Raw genomic sequence first — 27,592 nt, 5'->3', positions numbered from 1 at the left:
AGAGGGGGGGAAAACATCGTTTTTTCACTGCAAACATTAGGCTCTACCCTCCGAAGTTAAAGGACAGGCTGCGTGGCACCAATTTCAAAAAATAAAACGGGGAAACTTGCTAATTATTTTTTTGAAGTAGTCAGGGCAGAAAAAATGAGTGTAACTCTTGCAATACGCCAAAAAATGGCATTGGGGAAAATTGAGCCCACAGTGTTTCTGACACTTAAGTTAGTCATCAATCTTTAGTTCATGGCTCTTTTAATATAAATTTGTTTGGCATATGTATAAGGTTTCTGTAAAATTTGGAACTCCATCACTAACTGAGAGAGAGAGGTTTACAGACACTAGGGTGGACTTTCTGTTTTGTGAGCAAATGCTAATTCCAGAGCAACTTGCTGAACTTTGATTAGAATAGCTGAAAATAGGTTTATCACAAAAAATAAGCATTTTCATTCACATTGTCAATCCACCATGTATGAGTAACCCGATTTTAAATGACTGAAATACATGTTTAAAAAATATATAAAACTATTTTCTAGTTATATGGGATACATGAGTCAGTTTTTTTTTAGTAAATTCAAACGAAAACCGCACTTAAAGGGCCCGAAGTTCATCGGCTTAGCGCCCACTTTTGTCTAAAAACAGGACTCGCCACTTGGCTCTTGACACCCCTGCAGAACCCATAGACAGAAGCCGAGCAACGATATAATAAGAGCCATAGAGCCACATGTAATATTATTGAAAAGACAATTGGAGTGCTGAAGCAGTGCTTTCAATGCTTGGACCACTCGGGAGGCAGGCTGCTCAGTTCAGTGGTGTGCTGCATGTTGCGTAATTTAGCCATCATGGGAGGACAGGAATTGCCACAGGGGACTGCGGGACCACCGGAAGAGAGAGTGCAGGAGACGGAGGAGGAAGAAGAGGAAAATGAGGGGGAGGAGGATGTGGAGGAGCTTCGTGATGAACCCATGGCACCACCCCCTCCCCCCCCCCCCCATCCCCCAACACCACAGCGGAGGGCTCATGGAGCGAATGCCACTGCAAAATTGCTACATCGGCAACTCATAAATGAACGCTTTGCTTGAATGTGGAGAGCTGCGTTTCATTTTTTCATGCAGTGTGTGGAACCCTTAGGACTGTTTCCCCAAAAGTTTGACACTGTACAAGAGTGCTTAATTGAAGTGTTTATGTAAAAATGTAAAAAATGTCAGAGTATCTCTCCGTGATGTTCGCCAGCAGGGCAGGCAGCTCCGTTTCGTCAAAGGCGGGTGCCCTCAACCGCCCGTCCTCCTCGATATTCCTGCGCTTGGACTTCTTTTTAAGCATTTCCATTATATTTATAATATGATTTTTTTATTAATAAAATATGTATTATTATTGATATTGTATTGTTATTTGTTAATATTATTTGACTATGGAATTTCTGATGCAAACAACCAACCCTCGAATACTTTGCTGCTCCTTCTCACACTCTTTCCCTCGACTCCAACTCTCTGCGTATGCGCAGGTGACCTCTGACCCCCGAAATCGCGGGGTAAAGAATCTGTTTTTTAAAAAGGCAAAAAAAAAATTTGCTCATGTGCAGTGCCGCGCCGCACCATCCATGGAGAAGAAAGTCGATCTTGATTGACTATAATGCTGGATACCGCTCGCATACCGCTTGCATACCAGCGAAAACATTTTAATTAAACTAGCGGACTTTGGTCTCGGCGGTACTCCGGCGGTTTTTTAAACCACACAAGTGGGCGGACCTTACATTTTGATGAATTTCGGGCCCATAATCTTTTTAAAACATACCTTGAAGTATTCTTGCGCCCAAAAGAACCAGCTTTAATTTTTGAAGCCTCCCTGAAGGCCCGCAAATGAATGCAGTTAGCCGAAACTTCCAATGGTAATTGATTCACCCTGTGGACATGGCTAATTTTGTGGGTGGAGCCTACTTCCAGCGCGATGTTTTTTAAAACTAGCACAAAAGATCGCAGAAACTTGGGTTGTGCTGAATGCAAATTGCACTTAAAATTCCGTGAGCTTTTACGCCGGTTATGCCGATTTTGGCTGAATTGCACCGAAGAATACCAGTGCAATCATTCCCTCGGTAGCTTGTACGGATCCTGAAGGAGATTGGTAATGTAAATGCTAATGTAATCCAAACTAGTTGGTGTAAGGCAGTTCTCTGGGTCAAATTTGAGCATCATTCACATCTAAACTTGATGGTAAACCCACATGGCTCCTTGATGAGGAGTTAAGGTGAAGGGTTAAGGACTCATCTGATGCATTTGATAAATATTCTCTTATGTTTTATATCCTAATATGTTTACAAAGTGGCCTTGACTGTCACTGACAGTTCTATCCAAATGGTGCAGGTTGGCTACATGTTACAATCGATGCCATACAAATGCTACTGGCTCCATGCTGATCGAGAGACAGCAGAGACAGTAGTTTTTGGGCATTGCCAGGTGTACCTGCAGATATTGTGGTGTCATAATGAGACGGGGAATGTTGGCAGGCTAATTTCGGTACCTGCTAATCTCCACAGTGTGCCTTCATTTATCTTGAACCGCTTGAAACATGAACTACTGCAGTCTTGTAACTTCAAAGGCAACCTCCATCACTCATTTAAACATGACTTGCTGACCACGAGGGCCTCTTTTCATAGATATCTGGCAGCTACCTCAGCCCCTGTACAACTTAATATTGTAAGAGATTCTTTTTTTATGGACCTCCATTTTTTCGCTCTTCCTGTTGTGCTAAAGTCTTGTGACTGCTCCAATTACATTTAGCTGTGTGGTGAATTAGCAAACAATATTCAGATGGTTTAGGTTTCACAATAAATTGTAATGAGTTTAAAAAAAACAAACGGCCATGGAATTGCTCAAAAATGCACAGAGAGCCAAACTAAAAATATACTGGTGAAACATAAAAGGCCAAACTCCATCAGTTGGCTTCCTGTTGACCCATTCCAGATGGGCGAATTAAGTACTCAGCTCAATTCCACGTAAGCAAATGGAAAATTAAGCCAAGTTTCATTGAATTGTTCAAATAAAGCTATGGATTGTTTTCAAACAAGACCACTTCAGAAATGCCTGCTAACAATCGAGCTGAATGCAAAAGTGGCATTGATCTGAATGTATAGCTCTTGTGTTGTCAATTACTGTCATCACTAACTATACATCCAAGTATCGAATGGACAGTTGTCATTCCAATTGCATACCATTCAAAAGAGAGGGAGAGAGGACACTTCACAGGAGTCATTTGATTCAGTTCATATAAAGCATAGATTTGATTGATAGCGTGACGATGGCAGCTAGCCCAGGAAAAGAAGGGTATTCTCAATAGATTGCTTGAGAAGGTTACTATATTCCGTCTTTCATATCCCCAACCCATCTCCTTCTGTGTTCATCCCTAGAAAAATCTTTCTTCCAAGGTACTTACAATATCACTTCAAAACCCCCAACTTTCTAGACTGTTGCCAACCATTGACCTTGATACTTCTGCAGCTGCTGATCTGAAGAATTACTCCCTCACCTCTGCCTCAAAATGGGTGGGTTGGGGTTGGGTGAGATGTTAAAACTTTCAAAATCTCAACCTGACTGCAACCCACCTCCAGGTTTAATGGAGGCCCAACCATTGATGGCCATGCCTTTAGCTGTCTAGGCCTTAAGGTCTGCAATTCCATCCCTAAACCTCTCGTCCTTTCCACCTCTATCTCCTCCTTACAACTTACCTCTGTGAACAAACTTTTAGTCATCGCTCATAATATCTCCTTCTTTGGCTCCGTGCCAATTTATGTTTGATTATTCTCCTGTGAAACGCCTTGGGACATTTCACTACTTTAAAGGTGCTATATAAATGCAAGTTGGTGTTGTCAGTGGTTAGATATAAGTTGTAAAGAGCACTGAAGCTGCTGCTAATGGCAAGCAGAGCAGTACTTTCTTGAGGGCTCTCATCTTATCAGATTTTCAGCGTCTTTATCACTTGTTTACTCCAACATAGATCTGACGTGATTGAATGGAACACATTGAATGTCTGTAACTGAATACATTCTGATGCCCTTACTGCATAAAATTGGATGAGTAGCAGAAAGGCAATCTTTCTTAATATAATTATTGAATCTGTTGACTCGGCACTAGAGATAACACATCATTTGTTTGCCATTGTCCAATTCTGTATATCTGCAGTAATTCAGTAATTGCCTTTCTTTCAGCTGGGTTGAGTCCATCAAGTCATTGATGAAGACAAGAAACAGGAGAAGTCACGTATTCATTTTAACAGCTCAGCAGATATACCAGAAGTGATCAGCTTCTCGATGAGGTTGCAATGCCAGAAACTGCTGAGGGCTCTGTGGGCTAGACTTTGCATTAGTCTCCAGAACGCCCAAAATTGGACGGTATTTCCGGCGTTAGCAATTATATATTTTTTTGTGATTGCTGGAATATCGCCCATTTTCAAACCCGCTAGTTTCCACTTTTTAATTTGGGCGTTAGCCATAGCGATGTGAAATGGGCGTCGTTAGAGATTTATTCAGTCGTGCAAGGCCGGTGTCCATAGCAACGGTCTTTTCCCGTGTTTCAGGAGGTTAAGGATCATCTGCACATGCGCAGAAGAGAGTGAAAGTGAAAGAGGAGAGAGATAGTGGAGAAAGCTGGTGAAGGATTGTAGTGGTGCAGTGCTGGTATCGTGGATTTGTTCTTTGTAAGATTTGTGGATAAAAAAAATATGGTTGCAAGTAAAATAAGGATGAGCGAGGAGGAGGAGGAGGAAGTGGCAGAAGCAGATGAGATGGGAGGACGTAGGCACGCAAAGCGCTTTAGTGAGGAGGCCAATCCTGCAGAGGTCGAAAATAGGTGGGCACAATTGACCTGGGGTGGGCGTGGGAAATCACCCCCCCGGGTTTATGAAAGGATTTTGGAGGAGATAGCCCAGGTTATATCTGCGAGCACGCATGATGACGTGAAGGAGCCCAACCAGTGCCGCAAGCGCTGGAATGTCTGGTTGGTTCAGGCAGAGTGATTATTAAATGTATTTATATAATAAATTATAATGATGCAATGATTCATTTCAATACAGATCTGATGTATTGTAGTTAGACTGGTAATTGTTTAATCCAAACCTCGATCATATTCAAGTTATTCTCAGACGGTAGATATAACGGAAGGATAGACAGAAAGGAAAAGGAGGCGGGATGGTGTTGCTGGTTAAAGAGGAAATCAATGCAATTGTAAGGAAGGACATTAGCCTGGATGATGTGGAATCGGTATGGGTGGAGCTGCAGAATTCCAAAGGGCAGAAAACGCTAGTGGGAGTTGTGTATAGACCACCAAATACTAGTAGTGAGGTTGGGGACAGCATCAAACAAGAAATAAGGGATGTGTGCAATAACGGTACAGCAGTAATCATGGGCAACTTTAATCTACATATAGATTGGGCTAACCTAACTGGTAGCAATGCGGTGGAGGAGGATTTCCTGGAGTGTATTAGGGATGGTTTTCGAGACCACTATGTCGAGGAACCAACCAGGGAGCTGGCCATCCTAGACTGGGTGATGTGTAATGAGAAGGGACTAATTAGCAATCTTGTGTGAGACCCTTTGGGGAAAAGTGACCATAATATGGTAGAATTCCTTATTAAGATGGAGAGTGACAAAGTTAATTTGGAAACTAGGGTCCTGAACTTAAGGAAAGGTAACTTCAATGGTATGAGGGGTGAATTGGCTAGAATAGACTGGCAGAGGATACTTAAAGGGCTGACAGTGGATAAGCAATGGCAAACATTTAAAGATCACATGGATGAACTTCAGCAATTGTACTTCCCTGTCTGGAGTAAAATTAAAACTGGGAAGGCGGCTCAACCATGGCTAACAAGGGAAATTAAGGATAGTGTTAAAACCAAGGAAGAGGCATATAAATTGGCTAGAAAAAGCAACAAACCTAAGGACTGGGAGAAATTTAGAATTCAACAGAGGTGGACTAAGGGTTTAATTAAGAATGGGAAAATAGAGTACAAGAGGAAGCTTGAAGGGAACATAAACACTGACTGCAAAAGTTTCTATAAATATGTGAAGAGAAGAAGATTAGTAAAGACAAACATAGGTCCCTTGCAGTCGGATTCAGGTGAATTTATAACTGGGAACAAAGAAATGGCAGACCGATTTAACCAATACTTCGGTTCTGTCTTCACAAAGGAAGATACAAATAACCTTCCGAATGCACTAGAGACAGTGGGTCGAGTGAGAATGAGGAACTGAAAGATATCCTTATTAGGCGGGAAATTGATGGGATTGAAGGCCAATAAATCCCCAGGTCCTGATAGTCTGCATCCCAGAGTACTTAAGGAAGTGGCCCTTGAAATAGTGGATGCATTGGTGATCATTTTCCAACAATCTATCAACTCTAGATCAGTTCCTATGGACTGGAGGGTAGCTAATGTAACACCACTTTTTAAAAAAAGGTGGGAGAGAGAAAGCGGGTAATTATAGACCGGTTAGCCTGATATCAGCAGTGGGGAAAATGTTGGAATCAATCATTAAGGATGAAATAGCAGCCCATTTGGAAAGCAGTGACAGGATCGGACCGAGTCAGCATGGATTTATGAAAGGGAAATCATGCTTGACGAATCTTCTAGAATCTTTTGAGGATGTAACGAGCAGAGTGGACAAGGGAGAACCAGTGGATGTGGTGTATTTGGACTTTGGTAAAGGCTTTTGACAAGGTCCCGCACAAGAGATTGGTGTACAAAATCAAAGCGCATGGTGTTGGGGGTAATGTACTGATGTGGATAGAGAACTGGTTGGCAGCCAGGAAGCAGAGAATTGGGATAAACGGGTCCTTTTCAGAATGGCAGGCAGTGACTAGTGGGGTGCCGCAGGGCTCAGTGCTGGGACCCCAGCTCTTTATAATATACATTAACGATTTGGATGAAGGAATTGAGTGTAATATCTCCAAGTTTGCGGATGACACTAAACTGGGTGGCGGTGTGAGCTGTGAGGAGGACGCTAAGAGGCCGCAGGGTGACTTGGACAGATTAGGTGAGTGGGCAAATACATGGCAGATGCAGCATAATGTGGATAAATGTGAGGTTATCCATTTTGTGGGCAAAAACACGAAGGCAGAACATTATCTGAATGGTGACAGACTAGAAAAAGGAGAGGTGCAATGAGACCTGGGTGTCGTGGTTCATCAGTCACAAAGTGGGCATGCAGGTACAGCAGGCGGTAAAGAAGGCAATTGGTATGTTGGCCTTCATAGCTAGGGGCATTTGAATATAGGAGCAGGGAGATCTTACTGCAGTTTTACAGGGCCTTAGTGAGGCCTCACCTGGAATATTGTGTTCAGTTTTGGTCTCCTAGTCTGAGGAAGGACGTTCTTGCTATTGAGGGAGTGCAGCGAAGGTTCACCAGACTGATTCCAGGGATGGCTGGACTGTCATATGAGGAGAGACTGGATCAACTGGGCCTTTATACACTGGAGTTTAGAAGGATGAGAGGGGATCTCATAAACATATAAGATTGTTGGGAAAGTCCAGAACCAGGGGACACAGTCTTAGGATAAGTGGTAGGCCATTTAGGACTGAGATGAGGAGAAACTTCTTCACTCAGAGTTGTTGACCTGTGGAATTCCCTGCCGCAGAGAGTCGTTGATGCCAGTTCATTGGATATATTCAAGAGGGAGTTAGATATGGCCCTTACAGTTAAGGGAATCAAGGGGTATGGAGAGAAAGCAGGAAAGGGGTACTGAAGGAATGATCAGCCATGATCTTATTGAATGGTGGTGCAGGCTTGAAGGGCCGAATGGCCTACTCCTGCACCTATTTTCTATGTTTCTATAACCATGAATGCGAAGTGTAATAGCATACAACATTAACGGTGACTATGATTAGCATGGGATGATTAATTATGGATTGTCTGTGTGTTGTGTTGCATTGTGTAATAGTAATAATAAGATATCTGTTCGTAATCTGCTGTCTGTTTTATTTGTAAAAGTACCTAGCAATGATCTTATGCCATGCCATGCTCTTATCACCTTTACAGAAGAAGCTTTCGAAGAATAGGGCCGAGCAGCGGCGCACGAGTGGCCAACCTGACATTAGCGCCCTCACTGATTTGGAAGAGCGGGTGTTGGCATTGGTAGGACTACATAATTGGTTGGCCACCCGTGCAGGTGCTGAACCTATTCTCATGCCACGTGAGTAATGCATAAACCATTGGGTGATTTAAAGTCATTTAATGCCATTCATTTCCGTATAATATATGATTGATGTAATATTATATAAGTAATGATGGGATCATGAAATATCATAGTACAGAATCTGCATTGCATTACAATCATGATGTTAATTATATGTGATGTCTGCCAGTATATTTATAGCAGTAGTGTTGCTCCTCGTGCATATGCCAGTGTAGCGTTAGCATTCTCATGTGACCCTGGCACCCCTTTCTCTGCTACTTACCTCATTTATGTTTTCTAGCTCACCAGATGGTACAGGCGTAGGCCTTCCAGGTACCCCACAAGCCCCAGGATCCTGTTGTTGTTGTTTCTGGAGGCGAGGAGGCAAGAGTGTCGCCCGTCTTGCTACAGGTCCTCCTCCCCACTGAGGATAGTGAAGAGGTGGAGGAGGATCCTGCATTCCTTTCCACAAGTGTTCCTGCGGCCATGTCCTCTTCAACCGAGGAGGTAGCGCGGCCAAGCCGTTTGCAACAGGGCACCCCAAGTGGTTCCATGCCGGCGCCGACCCCGCGGAGGTTGGTTCGGCGCAGTCGGACTGCTCCGAGAGCGGTAAATCTGAGCGTGGACATGGTGAACTTGTCCAAGACGAGCATCGACATTGGTCGGGTGCACCTCCAAGCAATGGGTGGATTATCTAGCCAGGTTGCCACTCGGTCCACAATCGTCGCAGGGAAGATGACGCGGTTGGCAGTGGCACTGGAAAGAATAGCCGGGATTACGGATGCCAGAGGGCGGCCAATGGTCCCGGAATAAGGCATGCACCCCAAGGTGCCATACCCCCATTGTAGTGACACATGCCAGTCAGGTGGAAGCCTCAATCAACTTGTACCCTTAACCTTCTATATTCCAGGGAATAAAGCCTAGTTTGTGTAATCTCTTTTCATAATCAATTCTTGGAACCCTGGTAACATTCTGGTGAATCTGTGTTGGACTCCTTCTCAGGATAATATATCCTTTCGAAGGTGTGGTGACCAGAATTGAACACAGTACTCTAGATGTGGTCTCACCAGTGGTTTGTACAGCTGTAGCAAAACTTCCTCCCCTTTATATTCTAGCTGTCTAGTTATGATGGCTAATATTCCTTTAGCATTTGCATTAATTTTTGTACCTGACCATTGATCTTTGCACAGAGACTCCTAATTGTTTTTGACCTGCAGTGTTTCTCTGTTTTCACAATTTAAATAATACTCTGATCTGTCCTTTAAATGGATGATCTAACACTTACCATCTGCCAGAGTTTAGCCCACTCACTTTTTCAATTTGTCTTTATAATTTTATGCTCTCATGCCACCAATCTTCATGTCACCGGGAAACTTAGATAATGTGAGAGAGAGCCATATATCCAAGTCATGAACAAATATAGTGAATAGATCAGGCCGAAATATAGAGCCTTATGTGATACCACCAGTCCCTTCCTTCCAATTCGAATACATACCCATTATCCCTACTTTCTGTTTTCTACCGCCTAACCCATCTCCTAACCAGGTCAAGAATTTGCTTATAATTCCATGAGCTTTAATTTTTGCTGACCGTCTTTTATGTGGAACCTTATTGAATGCCTTCTGGAAGTCCATGTAAACTATATCCATGGACATTCTCCTGTCAACTATCGTTACTTCCTCAAAAAATTCAATTGGAAATGTTGTCTTTTGGAGTAAATGTTAAACTGAGGCCCTAGCTGGCATTGCAGTGGATGCAAAATAACCCATAGCATTCTTTGAAGAGGAGGGGAGTTTTTCTGGCCAACTTTTATCCCTCAACTTTATCACTAGCATAGATTATCTGGTGACTTCTTTCCTTGCTGTTCGTGGGACATTGCTGTGTGCAAATTGGCTGCTGTGATTCCCAACATTACCTTAGTGACTACACTTCAAAAGTAATGTAATTGTCTGCGAAGCATTTGGGACATCCTGATGTTGAGAGGTCATGGAAGGTGCTATATAAATGCACTGTTTTTTTCCTTACCCAGTGCTGACAGGGAGCAATGTGAATGCAATACACCAGGAGTGAGATGTGCATGAAACAACACCTCAGGGCTCAATCTTCCTGTCTAGTCTCGACTGATTTGAGTACTCCAGGCATGCATCAGATGTATTTTGTGATGCTCCAGAACATCACTCGAGTGAAGTTTAAGGCAGTGCATGTGTCCTAAAGCCAGCAGCATGAGGAAAACCCATTGGAGAAGCTGGAGGACCGAGGGTTTGTCAGGCAAAGGGAGCCTGACAGTTTCTGAAGACACGAGCGGGGGCCCAATAGAGCGTTCTGTGGGTCAGACCTGGGGCTTGATATTGGAAGGCCTTGGAGTATGTGGAGCCAGCTCAGAAGAAGAGTTTTACCCAGAAGTGAGTACGGAACTCCGGGGAGTATGTCATGCTGTTCATACCAAGTTTATGGACAAAGGTGTGATTTTATGTTTTTGTGTTTGCTGTCGTTTCCTTATGTAGGGATGTACAGTGGTAAGAGTAAATGATTCGATAGGTGAGATAGAGAACTATTTTTCTGGATGGGGAATCAAGGACGAGGGGACATAGAAAGTGAAATTCGGTAGCACCCTGTTAGGCGCAGTAAGCTTTTATTTTTAGAAAATTTAGCGCCCGGCAAGATGCCTTGCCAAATTGTATGAAATTGGGCATTTTCGCCCCAGGAGTGAAGGGGGGCAGTAAATGAGGTGCTAATGACCTCAGCTGGGCACTGCAGGGGCACTATTCAGGTCGGGTGGCACGATTTAATGTTTTATGTTTTTGCAGGTAGACTCTAAAAGAGTTTCACAGCCACTTATCCAATTTCAGCTGAGTTATATTCAGCAGTTAGCCTTCAATCCTTGACTCCAGCTCGATTTGGCTCTGAAAGGGGTGGCCATTTGAAACTGTTGCTCCTTGTCAGTGATCTCTGGACCTGAGGAAGATTGCGAAATGGCTGCTGCTAATCCCCCTTCAAGGGAGAGGGCTACAAGATTCAACGATGTGGCTCTGGGGGCATTGGTGGGGCCGGTAGAGACCAGGAGGGACTCCCTGTTCTCTGCCTCGAGAAGGAGGCCATCACCGCAGGTTTTCCAGGCCATGTGGCAAGAGCTGGCCCGGGAGATGTCGGCCAGCACTGAGATGCCGAGAAACCTCACCCAGTGCGGCAAAAAATTCAATGACCTATGTCGGATGGTGAAGGTGAGTACAAGCTTCCACACCTCCTCCATATCAGCCTCTTAATCTCTGTCTGTGCACACTGTGCAAACCACCACTTCCACACCATCCAGCCACCGAGCATCTGCAGATACTCAATCGCATCCTCATCTCACACCTTGTCTACATTCACAGTTATTCAACCATAGCAGGCATATCTTCCACATACATAGCTGGATCCTTACTCACACTAGTTCCTTTTTTTCTTGCAGACAAAGATGGCACATAATGGACATGAGCTCCAGAGGACTGGAGGATGGGAACCTGAACTGCGACTGCTCTCTGACCTTGAGGAGAGAGTGCTGGGGCTCATTTGCCCGCAGGTGGTGGGCACCAAAGGCGGCAGAGACGTCAACCCCGCTAGCGGCAACAACGGTATCTTTATCCCCTCTCCTCTTATACCACATCCCCCCCCACACTAGAAGGTCTTATTACTTTCCAATCCCCTCTCCTTCTCTCATACCACTTCCCCTCACACCAGAAGGCTTTATAATTTTCCACTTTCTGATACTGTCTGCATTCCTTGCTCCATTCCTGCCCCACTGCCCTCACTTTAATGCGAGTCTTGAGCCATTTATGCTTTCAGATAACCAGACAGAAACTGTGGAACCTGCACCTTAGGCCGCCCCCACCCCACCCCCCCTCCCTGGCTCCCGGCTCAAGACAGTCTAGAGGGAGAGGAAGCAGAGAAATAGCAGGAGAAGGAGGAACCAAGAACTGCGTCATTCCTTCTCTCATCCACAGGCACCAGCTCAGAGACTGGCACTACGTGCTCCTTAGAGGTTTGGCTAGTAGAGGGGTCTGCACTGGGTGATGCACCAGGACCTAACGGGCTGCAGCAAGGCCAGGAGGAAAGAAAACCTCGGGAGCCATCTCCCCAGAGGGTGAGTTCACGCGTGAGTTCTGCTCCACAGGACCTCGATGGGGAGGCATTCACACAAAGGGTGATGGCCATGCACTCTGACATCATAGGTGCAATGGCAAGGGTGCTCAAGAGCTTCGCGGCAGTGATAAGGAGCGTGGTGGAGGCCGCCTCCAGCGTTGCACAGAGCTCTGCGCACACCATGGGGCCATCATTGCCAGTCTGCAGAAGATGGGGGTGGACTCCCAGAGAGACCATGCGGATTCAGACATCATGATGCTGGTTATGGGCACAATGCAGCACAGGCAGAAGCAACTCAATGTCTTAGTGCTGTGATGCAGACAATGGTTGGTGGCATGGAAGCTCAGACTGCTCTCATGCAGTCTCAACTTGACGCCACACAACGTCTTGGTGCTGTCATGCAGTCAGTGAGTGCTGGCATTGAGTGTCAGACTGCTCTCATGCAGGCTCAGCCGGATGCCATGCATGCTCTGACTGCTACCATTGCTGCTGTGTCCACCACAGTCCATCGGGGATCACACGGTGTCGCAGCAGACCACCGAACTGCTCCAGCAGATTGGTGCGCTGCTGAGGTGCTGCCCTGGTGGAATGGCACTGGGTCAGTGAAGAAGAAACCTGCTGTCATCTCTCAGGTTGACAGCATTTCTGAGCCCACTACTGCCACTCCACCAATGCACTTTCCACCGTCCAGCCTGACGTGTTGCAGTCTACAGCCGGGCCTTCCAGGCCCAGAGCTGGTCGAGAGCTTCTTGAAAGGCCATCTGTACTCTCTGGCACCGACACTCAGCAGCCTTCCACCAGCTGTGTTACAGCCACAGGGGACACACTGCAGAGGAGCACTAGATTAGTTAAAGCAAAGAGGGGATATAAGGAAATGCACAAGGGCGATTAGTAAATACTTTATGAAAGTGCGTATTGGTGTGATAGAAATTTGGATTGGAATGTTTAATCTTTGGTGTTGTCTCTCATTTCAGTTTTGGGGCTTTGGTATGGAGGGGAAAATGGATGTGGTGATGAGGATGTCCAGAGGAACTGGGAAGTGGGATGGAATTCATTGGAACTGAACTCTGATGAGACAGTCGCAGACCTCCCTTGCACAATCGCGATGGGCTCGCTGCCTCCTCCGTCGCTGCTGTTGGTGCGACTGCTCCTTGTCCTCCTCCTCTTGCTAGTCCTCCTCTTGCTCCTCCTCCTCTGCCTCAGATGGTGTGGCTATGCCTGGTGGCCATGAGGCTGTGCCCTCATAATGGCGAAGTTGTGTAGCATGCAGCAGACGACGACGAATAGGGACACCCACTGAAGCACTTCTCCTGAGCGGTCAAGGCAGCAGAACCGTTGCTTCAGCACTCCAATGGTCTGCTCAATGATGTTCTCTCATTGGATGAGTGCTGGGCAGGTGTGTTGGGGTTGCGGAGGGGAGTGATGAACTAGGTGGAGAGAGGATGGCCATTGTCTCGTGCAGCCAGCTGCGAGCTTGATGTTGTGGCTGGAGCAGAGCTGGCACACCGGTCTGGCGCAGGATGAAGTCATCATGGCTGCTGCCAGGATAGTGGGCATTCACAGTGAGGATTCTGCATGTGTAGTCACACACCAGCTGCACATTCAGTGAGTGGTAGCCTTTGCGGTCATGGAAGATCTCAGGATTGTGATGCGGCACCTGCAAAGCGACGTGCGTGAAGTCAATGGCACCCTGCACCATGGGTAAGGCCGCTACCTTGGCAAAGCCACATGCACGCTCACGGTGCTTCTCTCTGCTCATGGGGAAGGAGATGTAGTTCCTCCTCCTTCTATACAGAGCATCTGTGACCTCACGGATGGTACAATGGAAGGCAAACTGGGAGATGTTGGAGATGTCTCCTTTTACTCCCTGGAAGAATCTATTGGTGTAGAAATTGGGTGCGATGATGACCTTGACTGCCACTGAAAGAGCTGTCCTCGTCCTGGTCTGAGGCTCGAGGTCTGGTTGCAGCAGGTGGCAGAGCTCTATGACAATGTCCTTGCTGAAACAGAGCCTTTGAACACACTGTTCTTCAGTGAAATGGATGAGGGAGAACTGCTATCGGAATACTCTCGATGGGCAAGATCACCAGTTGCCAACCCTGTTGGGTCTTCTCCATCTGGCCACATTTTGTTGCCTTTCTGCCTGTAATTCTCCAAATGCTACTCCCCCTCTGCCTCTCCCCCTCTGCCTCTCCCCCTCTGCCTCTCTCCCCGTGCCTCCCTCTTCCCCTGTACCCCTCTCTCCCCGTGCCCCTCTCCCCATGCCCCTCTCTCCCTCTGCTTCTCCCTATGTCTTTCCTTTCTCTCTGCATTTGTCTCCACTTTGTCTTCACCTAAGCCGCCTCTGATGGCGACATCAGTGCAGAATGCCGAGTGCCAACAGAGCCCCCATGAAACGAGATGGATGTTGTGATTTCAAATCTGCCCTCAATGATCCAAGGGAATAGTTATGAGGCAGAACAGTCATTGAAGTCAAAATTGCTGTGATCTGTCCACCAGCCACTCTGCCTATCTGTTCACAAGCTGCAAAGAGTAATGGCCAGCAACATTTTTTTTCAAGATGGCGCCTTTAAATAGTGCTCCTCGAGCCAACTCCAACTTCAACTCCATAGCTGAAGCCATCGTTGTCACCAGGCGGTATGTGGGGATGCACAGATGAATATCACTTCCGGGATGCTAATGGGGCGCTGCGCACGGCGATGACATCATCATCGGTAGGCACAGCCAAGTGGGGGGCTTCGGGCAGGAATGAGGCAAAACCCCTTCCCAATTCCGTGGGGGGGAGGGGGACTGTCCTCACCGCGCCCGGATGGAAATCCTTTTGCGTCCTGTTAGCACCTCCCGGAAGCACACAAGAGGCAAATTTCAGCCTTATAATCTTAAAATTAGAGCAAGGTCATTTATGAGGAAAATCAGGAGGCACTTTTTCAGGCAGCTGCTAGCAGTGTGACAGTGTTATAGAACATCCGAAGAACAAATTAAAAAAAGTCCATCCTGTAATCCTCATCTCGGCTATCATCCTTCTAAAACTGCATTGCTCTCTCTCCAGGGCTGTTATATGCCATAAAACTACACATAGTCTAACCACGATTTAATAGAGAGTCACCATGACTGCTTTTGTATGAAATCCCTTTCCATATAAAGCAAATTTTTCTAATTATCTTCGACCTGTCATTTTGGTTTGCTTGTTTAAGGATTTATTTCTCTGCATCCCTCGATCCTTTTGCTCCTCCAATACATGGAGGCATTTTCTTTTAAAGTAAACTTCCATTTTTTATGCTTGTACCCTTCATGGGTTCTTTACTTAAGAATTCAAAGCAACACATTGCTATTAAGAATGAGTTGGTTTATTAACAAAGGTTTAACAATCACACTACACATTACCAGTTCATCCACCAGACTCACAACTGCATACCTCATTGTGGATGACCTACACCCAACTGACTGGGATTTTATTGAGTCTTGTGAGCCACTCACAATGCATCAGCTCTAGGGGCACTGGGACCAACAAATTAACAAATAGAGCTTTTGGAACTTTAACCGCTCAAGTTAAAATGTGGTTGCCGGGGGTGATGGTGCACTCCAATCCCTCCGGCGCCCACCTCTTGTGGAAGGCCGCGAGTGTACCGGTGGTCACCGCGTGCTCCATCTCCAGGGCTACCCTGGCCTGAATATAACCGCGGAAGAGAGGCAGGCAGTCGTGCTTAACGATCCCCTCGACCGCCTGCTGCCTCGCCCGTTTAATAGCCACCTTGGCCATGCCCAGGAGCAGTCCTAAGAGGAGGCCTCCCGACTTGCCCGCTCCCCTTGGCACCGGGTGCCCAAAGATCAGGAGCACCAACATCTCTACAATTCTTTTGTTGCAAAACAAAAATAAGCATTAAATCAAGTACCCCCTTCTTAAAGGGGGGAGGGGGGGGGTGAAACACTCCAAACAGTTTACAAGTGCCCTTTTTTGTGTTTTCTTTTGTTTTTTTGGGGGGGTTATTTTGTGGGGTTTTTTGGGGCACTAAAAACACAAATTATACAAGTGCCCCCTGGCAAAAATGGGAGGGGAACACTGAACCCAACAATGAAACAAATTAAACTTTAAAAACATATAAAATCAAATTAAAATTTGGTTGCCAGGGGTGATGATGCACTCCAGTCCCTCCGGCGACTACCTCTCGCGGAAGGCCACGAGCGTACCGGTGGTCACTGCGTGCTCCATCTCCAGGGCCACCCTGGCCTGAACGTAACCGCGGAAGAGAGGCAGGCAGTCAGGCTTAACGATCCCCTCGACCGCCTGCTGCCTCACCCGTTTAATGGCCACCTTGGCCATGCCTAGGACAGTCCTAAGAGGAGGCCTTCCGACCTGCCCGCTCCCCTCGGCACCGGGTGCCCAAACATCAGGAGCAGCAACAACCTGTGAGCATGCTCACAAGTGCATACATTACACCACCTTTTAATGTATTAATCTTCAGTCAGAGGCTCTCAGCAGCAGCTGCTCATGCCACATAATGGTTGGTGTGCTCGCAGTCTGCCACTGCCACGTGCTAACTCGATACATGCTGGCCTTCATGGGCGAAGGGACAATTGGCAGATATGTGACCCAATGAAGGCGATGGGCTGGCGACTGCTGGAAGGAACGTAATTCTTTCATGGAAGTTCCCGTAACTGTCGTCAGTAGAGATGGAGAGATAATGTTCAGCTGGATGGGGGCAAGAGAGAACTCCTGTCACAAGAGTGCGGGTATTTTTGGCTGTACCTGGAGCAGAATACATCATGTGCTGACAGGGCTTAGGGGGCTCATGTAGCAAAGCAATGCATTGCTCCACTCACACTGAACAATTCCACATGAGGTCCCCCTTCATCGCACAATAACATACACTGCATTATAGATAACATTCAATATTGCCACAGGTGGTAAGATCTTGCTTGATTTAAACATGAACAGGAGGACACAAAAAATCTGCAAAAGGACATAGACAGGTTAAGTGAGTGGCCAAACATTTGGCAAATGGAGTATAATGTTGGAAAGTGTGAGGTCATGCACTTTGGCATAAAAAATCAACGAGCAAGTTATTATTTAAATGGAGAAAGATTGCAAAGTGCCTCAGTACAGCGGGACCTGGGGGTATTTGTACATGAAACACAAAAGGATATTATGCAGGTACAGCAAGTGATCAGGAAGGCCAATGGAATCTTGGCCTTTATTGCAAAGGGGATGGAATATAAAAGCAGAGAAGTCTTGCTGCAGTTATACAGGGTATTGGTGAGGCCACACCTGGAATACTGCGTGCAGTTTTGGTTTCCATATTTAAGAAAGGATATATTTGCGTTGAAGGCAGTTCAGAGAAGCTTCACTAGGTTAATTCCGGAGATGAGGGGGTTGACTTATGAGGAAAGATTGAGTAGGTTGGGCCTCTACTCATTGGACTTCAGAAGAATGAGAGGTGATCTTATCGAAACGTATACGATTATGAGGGGGCTTGACAAGGTGGATGCAGAGAGGAAATTTCCACTGATGGGGGAGACTAGAACTAGAGGGCATGATCTTAAAATAAGGGACTGCCCATTTAAAACAGAGATGAGGAGAAATTTATTCTCTCAGAGGGTTGTAAATCTATGGAATTCACTGCCTTAGAGAGCTGTGGAAGCTGGGACATTGAATAAATTTCAGACAGAAATAGTTTCTTAGATGATAAGGGGATAAGGGGTTATGAGGAGCGGGCGGGGAAGTGGAGCTAAGTACATGATCAGATCAGCCATGATCTTAGTGAATGGCGGAACAGGCTCAAGGGGCCGTATGGTCTACTCCTGTTCCTATTTCTTATGTTCTTATGTTCTATTCTTGTACTGCAACTACCTGCATATTGGGCTCTAACACTTACACAATAAAGACCTGGATTTTATCCACCAGCGCGTTTCTGGTGGGAACCCGGACCGGCGAGTTGATTTTCTGCCCGCCCGACGCAGAATGAGACCTAGTGATTTTAACCATCTGGGCCTCATTTCAGTCCCACCGTCCGACTTCCCACTTGTTCCAGCAGTGAAATCAGTGGGAGGCAGTGGTAAATCACACAACCCGGAAACAGTCCGCTGACATCGCATGCTGGACACGAGATTCCCAAAGCAAGCGCTCTACTCGGAACTCCTTCACGGGAAACGCTACAAGGGCACTCTGAAAGTCTCCATGAAAAAGTGCAACATCCCTACTGACACCTGGGAGTCCCTGGCCAAAGACTGCCCAAAGTGGAGGAAGTGCATCCGGGAGGGCGCTGAGCACCTCGAGTCTCATCACCGAGAGCATGCAGAAAACAAACGCAGGCAGCGGAAAGAGCGTGCGGCAAACCTGTCCCACCCTCCTTTTCACTCAACGACTATCTGTCCCACCTGTGACAGCAATTGTGGTACTTGTATTGGACTGTTCAGCCACCTAAGAACTCATTTTAAAAGTGGAAGCAAGTCTTCCTCGATTCCGAGGGACTGCCTATGATGATGATGATGATGATTGATTGACCAGGAAGGTGGCAGGATCGGCTGCCTGCGTCATTTCAGGAGGGATCTCCCAATCGGGAAGTGCAGTGGAGGGCGAGTCTGCAGCGGGGGCGGGGGACTTTCCTCGTGGGGCTTGAAGAAACACTTTTCCTCCTCCTGGTCCCAACAAGCAAGTAAATAAAATTGACCTAATTTGGGTCTCTTCTGGCTCTGAGCCTCTTCCCAGCCGTCTTATCCTGGCGGAAAAGCCATTGTGGTCTCCGGCTCTGGCTGTCCTGTTGACATTGGAGTCCGGTCCTCATGACATCATAGCGATCCAAAATGCATTTGATGAAAGGACCCTGTTGGCTTTGGCCAAGGTTTCCTTGCTACCTGTTCAGTAAAGGTTAAAATTGGGAACAGCCAACTCATGGCCGCTCCGGGGCAGGTATGTAACCTGTGCGCCTTCGGCCAGATGGTTCGAATTAAATTCATCCCCAAATTTCTGTCCAGAGTGAGCACATCTTTCAGTAGCGCATTTAATAGCATGCTGTCAACAGTGTGGACATTAAACAGCATCACACACATTAATCAGTGGAATCACTGCTTCTTATGCATCATTATTCTTGTAAAACAGTCCTTTCATGGGCCGGCATTTGCTTGCGACTGAAATCTATTCCTCGTCTCTGTTTTTATCCCGAGCAGCAGATGTTGAGTTTAGGCGATGCGGCCAAGTTGTCACTGGATGATTGCTGATGAAGCTTTAGATTACAGTGACGAGACACAGCACGCTTATGGGAAATATGGTGGAAAAGGCAGCTTACAGTTAAAGCACAGTCACACTGGAAGGAGTTTAAAGAAGCAAGCTTACCATCAGTATAACTTTGAAAAAGAAAATCGAACAGTTGGGAATAGCTAAGATCAGCATTAACATCTCTGATTTTTCTTTGCATTTCTCTTAGTTTTTTTTTTGTTTTGGAATATTTTGCACAGTTGAGCCCTGATAACCATCAAGTGGCAGAGGCTGGGAGCAGATGTTCAGGCTGCTCGAAGGAGCGAACTGAATCACCAGCTTGATTCTCCATTTAATATTTCGAGCAGACACTGGATATGGCAGAATTGGCATTCAGGATAAATGTCCGTTTTCCTCACTGCCTCGAGCATTGACCTGGTTTCGTCTGGTACTGTTTACTGAGTCACTGCGTGGCGGAAAAATCTGGACGGCATCTTTCTAACTACACCTACATTACAGGAATCAGGCGGAGAATTACTGCACCCCACCTCCCGACCGAAGTTTTACCCTCACCGCAGGCAGACTAGCCAAAGCCAAAAATAAAACATAATTCAACAAAGAGGTAAAAGATAGTTAAAAAAAACCCATAAGTGTCTTGAGCTGGGTACCTGAACAATTATTCTTTCCCAGCTTTTTTATAGTTCTTTTAAATCAAGTGAGCGTTACTTCAGTCAGTGCCTGTGTAACGGCCAGTGGAAAACTGCTACTAGTGCTGACAGTGGCCGGAGAGGTGCCCCACATGTTTCTTAACAGAGCCCCACAGCCCTGCTGAGTGATCGGATCTGAGTAAGATGGTGTCCCAGGCCATGGGCTGAGGTGCATCTTGAACCAAATTGGTGCAGTTCAATTTGAGTTGTTTTATTGTTGCAAATGAATGACCAATTTAGCAAAACATCCCGGCAAATCCGATGTCCGTTTGGATTACTAAATGGGGTGTCAGTGATCATTTGATGTCAACTGTGTATGTTAATTAGCCTGTTACTCTGGAAGGCCCAGTAACTCAGTCCAGCTAATTTGCCTAATTACCTCAGTGGTCACTGTTTTTTCAACCCAAAAAAAAAATCAGTCAAGTTGCTCACAATTCAGCACCAATCATAATTCCTATTAACCGTTTCTAATAAAGCTTGTTAATGATTAAAGCTATAGGAATTAAAATCTTCCAGTAATCTTCAAGTCCTCGCCAAACAGAATCCACAGCAGTTAAAGGCATTCTGGGCGTATTAGTCCCTAGTGGCTAATTAATAATTCATCTGATTAACATAGATTAACATTTGCAGATATAACAATGGGGGTGGTTCACACAAATAATCTGCTTGAAGGAGCATCTGGCAGAGTGCCTCACAGGTCACTTACACAGTGCAGAAAGTAGGAGCAGGTGACACAATGTCATCATTGCATCGCCGATTGCATCAGCACCTCCTGCAGACACTGACAACTAGCAGAAATAAAAAGGCATTGTAAAGAATTTACTCAGTGGAGGTATAACATCTGCTGTGAGCTCAATCCTTCCCCAGTGCACGAAATTATAAAAATTTCACTGAGTTTTCCAGAACATAACACTAAAATGTTGATGACTGGGAAAACACCAGCTTAAACAGGCCCACCCCCTTCATCTTCAACAACAACTTGCGCCTTCCAAGACCCAAATTGTCACAAAGTCCTTTCCAGGGGTTCACGGGGGATCTAAGCAGGAAGATGGGGAGAAGTTAGGAAATGACTGAAGGCAAATTTTAAACAGAAATGCACAATTACATGATTTGAGTTCCTTCGAAAACCATGCAATTCTGAACTGGTGATCGGTTCCCTAATCCACGAATTTCATTTTATAGCAGATATCTTTGCACATCTCCCGAAATATATTTTTGTAGATGCCAGATCAACAAAAAATAGTGTGCATTTGGAAAATTAAATGAGTTTTTCAATGCCCAATGGAAATCTTCAAACAAGCTAAAATATTAATGAACAACTGCAAACCAATCTAAAGCACTATACAGATTAGAGTTTATAATGCAAAAGTTGTAATACTGAAAGGCAGTTTCGTGGTACATTAAGGATTGTAGACAACCACATATGTTTTTTGTCTTATTCCCATCTTCCATCAACGGTTGAGATTATTCCTGAATATTTTGACTCACTGCTGTGCATGTTTTGTCTTTCAATTAGAGGTTGTGTGATTTCCTTGTGGAACAGAAGCCAACATATCCTGACTTTGTTGAGTTTTCCTGTCACACAGTGTGATGTTTTTAAGGAATTTTGTTAAAATGCAATACATGCTTAATGTGCCATGTGACATGATTACTGACATATTCAAGGTGGACATTTGCAGACTCCATGGCTATGGGGGCTTCTTAGCACAGTATCTACACACAAGATTAAGAAAAGTCTCACCTTTGTGTCTGATGTAAAACTAAATTAAGCATCATCCGAGTCTGATCTGTCATATGTCCGTTCACATCCTTTGATTTTTTTTTCATTGATTTGTGTCTAATATCACTCTTAGTGACAGCTCATATCCCATTGGATGTGTTATCTTTGATAACCAGGTGATCTTTCCACCTCTGCCCCAGTTACCTGACTTTCCCTACATAGAGGAGTAAGCCACTCAATGGCATTACCATCGCCGAATCCCCCAATATCAACATCCTGGAGGTCACCATTGAGCAGAACTTAACTGAACCAGCCACATAAATACTTGTGCCTATTAGAGCAGGTAGAGGCTGGGGTATTCAGTGACGAGTGTCTCACCTGACTCTCCAAAGCCTTTCCAGCATCTAAAAGCCACAAGTCAGGAGTGCGATGGAATACTTTCCACATGCCTGGATGAATGCAGCTCCAACAACACTCAAGAAGCACAACACCATCCAGTACAAAGCAGCCTATCTATTACCTTAAACATTCAATCACTCCAAAACTAGCACATTGTGTCTGCCATGTGTACTATCTACAAGATGCACTGCAGCAACTCACCAAGGCTTCTTCCCAAACCCGCAACCTTAACCACCTAGAACAACAAGGGCAGCAGGCGCATGGGAGCACCACCTCCCCCAAGTTCCCCTCCAAATCACACACTATCCTGTCTTGAACATATATTCCTTCATGGTCACTTGGTCAAAATCCTCGAATTCCCTATCTAACAGCACTGCGGGAGTACCTTCACCACACGGACTGCTATTCAAGAAACGTTTCATCACCAGGTTCTCAAGGGTAATTAGGCTTGGGAAATAAATGCTGGCCTTGCTAGTGATCCGCCTTTCCCAAGAATAATTTTTTTAAAAAATGGCAAAGCAGGTAGTTGCAAGCTAATTCAATCAAAATCCATAGTGGGAAAATGCTTTCGGACATTTTATGGGATGCAATAACGTTCCAATTAAAGGATAAAGCTATTATAAGGTGAGACCATCATGGTTGCAGACATAATAGATAATTCTCTACAAAACTACTGGATTTTCCTGAGAGGGTAACTAAGATAATATCTGTTTCAAGCGCAGCCACTCGACTCTTATGCTTCGGCTTTTACCAAAATGACAGGCAGTGCATTTCAAGTGCTGAATGTTGGCATTCATACCACCTGCCATAGATGCCCAGATTATGCCTGTAAACTGGTTGCAGCATCAACAAAGCTCTATAGGCCAAAGGATGTTGATAGATGGAAATATATATTTGTTGTGTCTTTAGATACTCTAATAATGACTCTACAAGGCAATGTGTTGTACTTGAACTGTAGTGACCTTAGTCCTTTATTTTCTAACTCCAGAGTGAGAATCACACCTGGTGGCCTGCCTTTTATACTAGGCCAAGCACACCTGTACAGGTAACCTACAAGTCTCCCACTGCTGTGCCCTCTGGTGGCACACCTTTTGATAGTACAAACAGTAGCCATGTAGGATACATAACATCACTCTCCGCTAAGCCTTTAGTGCAAATCGCCTCTGCATTGATTGTGCTCTGGGCTTAGCTCTATCTATTTGGCCCTTGGCAGATCGTTTCAATCTTGGGTGAGTGGTTGGTGCAGTAGAGAGCTGGTGATTGCTGTCCCTGACCACTCCATTCTCCCCCCGCCCCCACAAATAGATTATGCCGGAGGCTCATTGCATTCAAAAACATTCAAGTTCAGAAAAACAAGGTTGCATTACATTTGTGGTTCCATTGTGGTACAAGTTAGACTGGTGAGATGCATTATCGATGCGGTGATCGGTGCGTAAGGATAAACTAGTTCCAGAAGTGCTGGATGGTATCCCTGCAGTCTGGTGGCAGCGCGGTGCCCAGTATTGGCAGTGGGAATCCGGTTGGCTCAAGTTGCCTACTCTTGGGGCTGTTGCGTGGTTCCTAGCGTCGAGCAGGTTCACAGATGCCTGTGACCTTCCTGTCCTTTCTTTGTGCCCTGGGTCATTGCTGCTCCCTGAGGAGCTGTCGTCTAGCAATGCACAGGGAACTGCTGACTCGCTGGCCTGAGCGTTGTTGGGTTTGGAATCTTGGCTAGTCCCGGTCCCCTTTGGGGGTCTGTAGTGGATGACACTTCATTTACGGGTATAGCCTTGGTGGCAATGGGGTCTAGGGACTGCGCCTTAGCACAGTCTGCTCTTTCAGGCTCGTGGCGGTTGGTGCCATTGGGTGCCTGAGAGGTGGAGCCGATCAGGGGCAGGGTATCACCACCGTTGCCATTGCCCTGCTGAGGTCGCTTGCTCTGCAGCTCGTGTGTGTTGGCTGCTTGTGGCCACACTCCATGGTGCATAACTCTGGTCCCCGGGATGCAGACTACAACATTGGGTAACTTGCTGGGCCTGTGTGCTCCCGATGGGTGTCTGCCCGCTGCATTGGCTATGTGCAGTGGAAATTCTACATCGCACAACTTTTCATTACTTATTATGGATACTATGGAGTTCTGATCACGATCGCGCAACTTTTCCTTGCTTATTGCATGAACACAACTCTGATTGTCAGTGACACATTTTGTCTCTAACTTACAGTTGCTATTACATTGCGTGAGTGTGTGGAACTGTCCCTTTAATTGTAGTGGGTTGCAGGCCTCCTTTAAGAGAGCCTTGCTTGCTTTACCCCAATCCTTTTCGCCGTTTGGTGCCAGGTGTTGCTCCATCAGCGCTGCACCTCGTGGTCTGGCTGCAGCCATCTTTTTCTTCAGCGACTCACCTTGTGGTTTGGGTGCCATCTTACCTCCATCCACGATGTTGACTGCAGTGATCCTCTTCTCCCCGGGTTCTGCCAAGAAAGCTGGGAAGTCGCCTCTGGATCTGATTTTCTTCTTCCGGAGTCCTGCCACTGGAGCCTGGAAGGTGCGTTCGGGTCGTCTCAGCTGGATCATTTCAACGCAGTTGTGCTGAGCGGTCTTTGCCTCGGGTGCTGGGCTGGTCTGCTCTCTGGTACCGGGTCCACCCTCAAGTGAGGTCTTGCTGTGCCTCCGAACACGGAGGACGTTGATCGCTGGAAGGTTGAAGTCTTCCCACTTCCAATGGATCTTCTCCATCCACCTTCTGCCGAGCAGCGTTGGTCCATCACCTGCAACAATCCACATGGGTAACTTGTACACCGTGCCATCATGGAGTACCTTTACATTCGCATTACCAACGACTGGGATAATTTCATCGGTGTAGATGCGCAGCTTTGCCTGAACTGGGACCAACTTGGGTCGTTCAGCTTGATTGTCCCATAGCCTCTCAAAAGCTTCTTGATTCATTACTGACTGGCTCGCCCCCGTTTCTATTTCCATGATGACTGGAACGCCATCTATCTCAACTTCCATCTTCAGCGGGGAACACTCGGTGGTGCAGGTAAACATGCTATATACCTCATCGTGGGGCTGAGCTGCCTCTCTGCCTATCGTTTCATAATCCGCGCTGGATTCATGGCCATCTGCAGACTCTTCATCAACACAGTGAGTCATATTTCTCTTACACATTTGCTGGAGGTGGCCCTTTGTGCTGCAGCCTTTGCATACATAGTTTTTAAAGCGGCACTGGTGAGCCCTGTGATTCCCTCCACTACTCGATGGTGCTGCCAGTCTCCTGAGGTCTGCGGCGTATTTCGATTTCCTGGCCATCAGGCCGTCTGTGGGTGTAGAACTGGTGACTGGCTGTGAGGATGCTCTCCTTGGGCTTGGGTTGCTCATGGATCAGGGTTACAAGCTCCTTGTACGTCTTGGTTGTTGTCTTTGCTGGTGCCCGCAAGTCCCTGACGAGGCCATAGATGGTGAGCCCACAACTGGTTAACAAGATAGCTCTGCGCTTCTCAGCCAGTGTGGCCGGGTCGTCTCCTGCCAGGTTGTTTGCTGTGAAGCAATGGTCGAACCTCTCCACAAAGGCATCCCAATCATCACCATTGGCAAACTGCTGCAACGTACCAAGGGTAGCCATTTTCGCGTGAAAGTTCGTAATCTCGTCGCCAATTGTTGTGTCCTTGGATGCTCTAATAATGACTCCACGAGGCAATTTGTTGTACTTGAACTGTAGTGACCGTAGTCCTTTATTTGCTAACTCCAGAGTGAGGATCACACCTGGTGGCTTCCTTTTATACTAGGCCAGGCACACCTGTACAGGTAACCTAAAAGTCTCCCACTGCTGTGCCCTCTGGTGACACACCTTGTGATAGTACCAACAGTAGCCATGTTGGATACATAACATCATTGATGACAACTATCTTTACCTCTCTACAACTTTTCTTCACCCCTCAACAGCCTCTGTGTTTTTAGACAGCTCGTCCAACATCTGATCATGGATGAAGTCGAACCGTCACCAGCTCAACATCAGGAAAGCCAAAGCCATCATCTTCTGCCCACCACAAACTCCCCTCTCTTACCATTGATCCCATTTCTGTCTGTCATGAGCTCAGACAGAATCAAAGCATTTGTGACCTCATCATCCTGTTCGATTTAAACCCTGCATTTTATCCATCACCTAGATTGCCTACTTCCAACTCTGCAATGTTGCCTGCCTTTGTCCCAACCTTGCCACTTCACGACTGAAACCCTCAAAATATCCCTTTGGCAGCTGCTGGCTTAAGTATTACATGTTGACCTCTAATGCTGCATTTTCCATCAACTTCAGCTAGTCCTAAGTTCTGTCCCTGGCTCCCTATTCCCCAACGCATGTAAATTAAAATTGCCATCTTCACCAACAAATCCCCTGTTATATCTTAAATAAAGCAACGTGACTGAGTACTGAAGACTTGAGTAAGAGTGACCTTAGTCTCTTTATTCTGACTACAGAGTGCCTGCACAGCATGGGAGGCCTGCTTATATACAGTGCTCCCAAGGGATGCTGGGATCCCTTGGGACTCCAGCAGATGCATCCTCTGATGGCGGTAGAATGCTGGTTACAAGGTATTACATATATAACATCACTCACCCCCCCGCAAAGTCAATAGTACACTTATTTACATGGTGAGATGATCTGGGGCTTTCCGTTCCCTAGTCGATCGTCTCTGTACAAACACAGGTGCAGGTGAGTTGGTTGGGCCTTCACTGGGCTGCTGCGCAGCTGGCCTTGCTGGGCTGCTGGGGATGATGAGTGCAGCTTCGTGGTCAACCGTGATGTAGGTTGCCACTTGTGTGTGTATCGGAGGGTCGAAGTTGGTGGTGTCCTTTTCAGGTTGCTCGTGGCTGTCTATGAATCACAGTTTGGTTTGGTCCAAATGCTTTCTACGAGTTAGTCCATTTGCAAATTTGACCTCAAACACCCTACTCCCTTCTTTGGCTAAGACAGTGCCAGCAAGCCATTTGGGACTATGTCCATAGTTGAGTACAAATACAGGGTCATTGACTTCAATATCGCGTGACTAATTTGCGCAATCATGGTACATGTTTTGTTGATGCCGCCTACCTCAACATGATCATGGAGATCATGGTGGACTAGAGAGAGTCTTGTTTTGAGTGCCCTTTTCATGAGCAGTTCAGCAGGGGGATCCCCGGTGAGCAAGTGGGGTCTTGTGCAGTAGCTGAGCGGGTCTGCAGGGAGCTTTCCGACATGCATTTCAAGCTTTGCTTGATGGTCTGAACTGCCCGTTCTGCCTTGCCGTTAGATGCGGGCTTGAACGGGGCAGATGTGATGCGCTTGAT

The sequence above is a fragment of the Pristiophorus japonicus genome, chromosome 11 (genome assembly GCF_044704955.1).
Source record: "Pristiophorus japonicus isolate sPriJap1 chromosome 11, sPriJap1.hap1, whole genome shotgun sequence".
NCBI classification, from domain to species: Eukaryota; Metazoa; Chordata; class Chondrichthyes; family Pristiophoridae; genus Pristiophorus; species Pristiophorus japonicus.
This window is presented reverse-complemented; position numbering follows the sequence as displayed.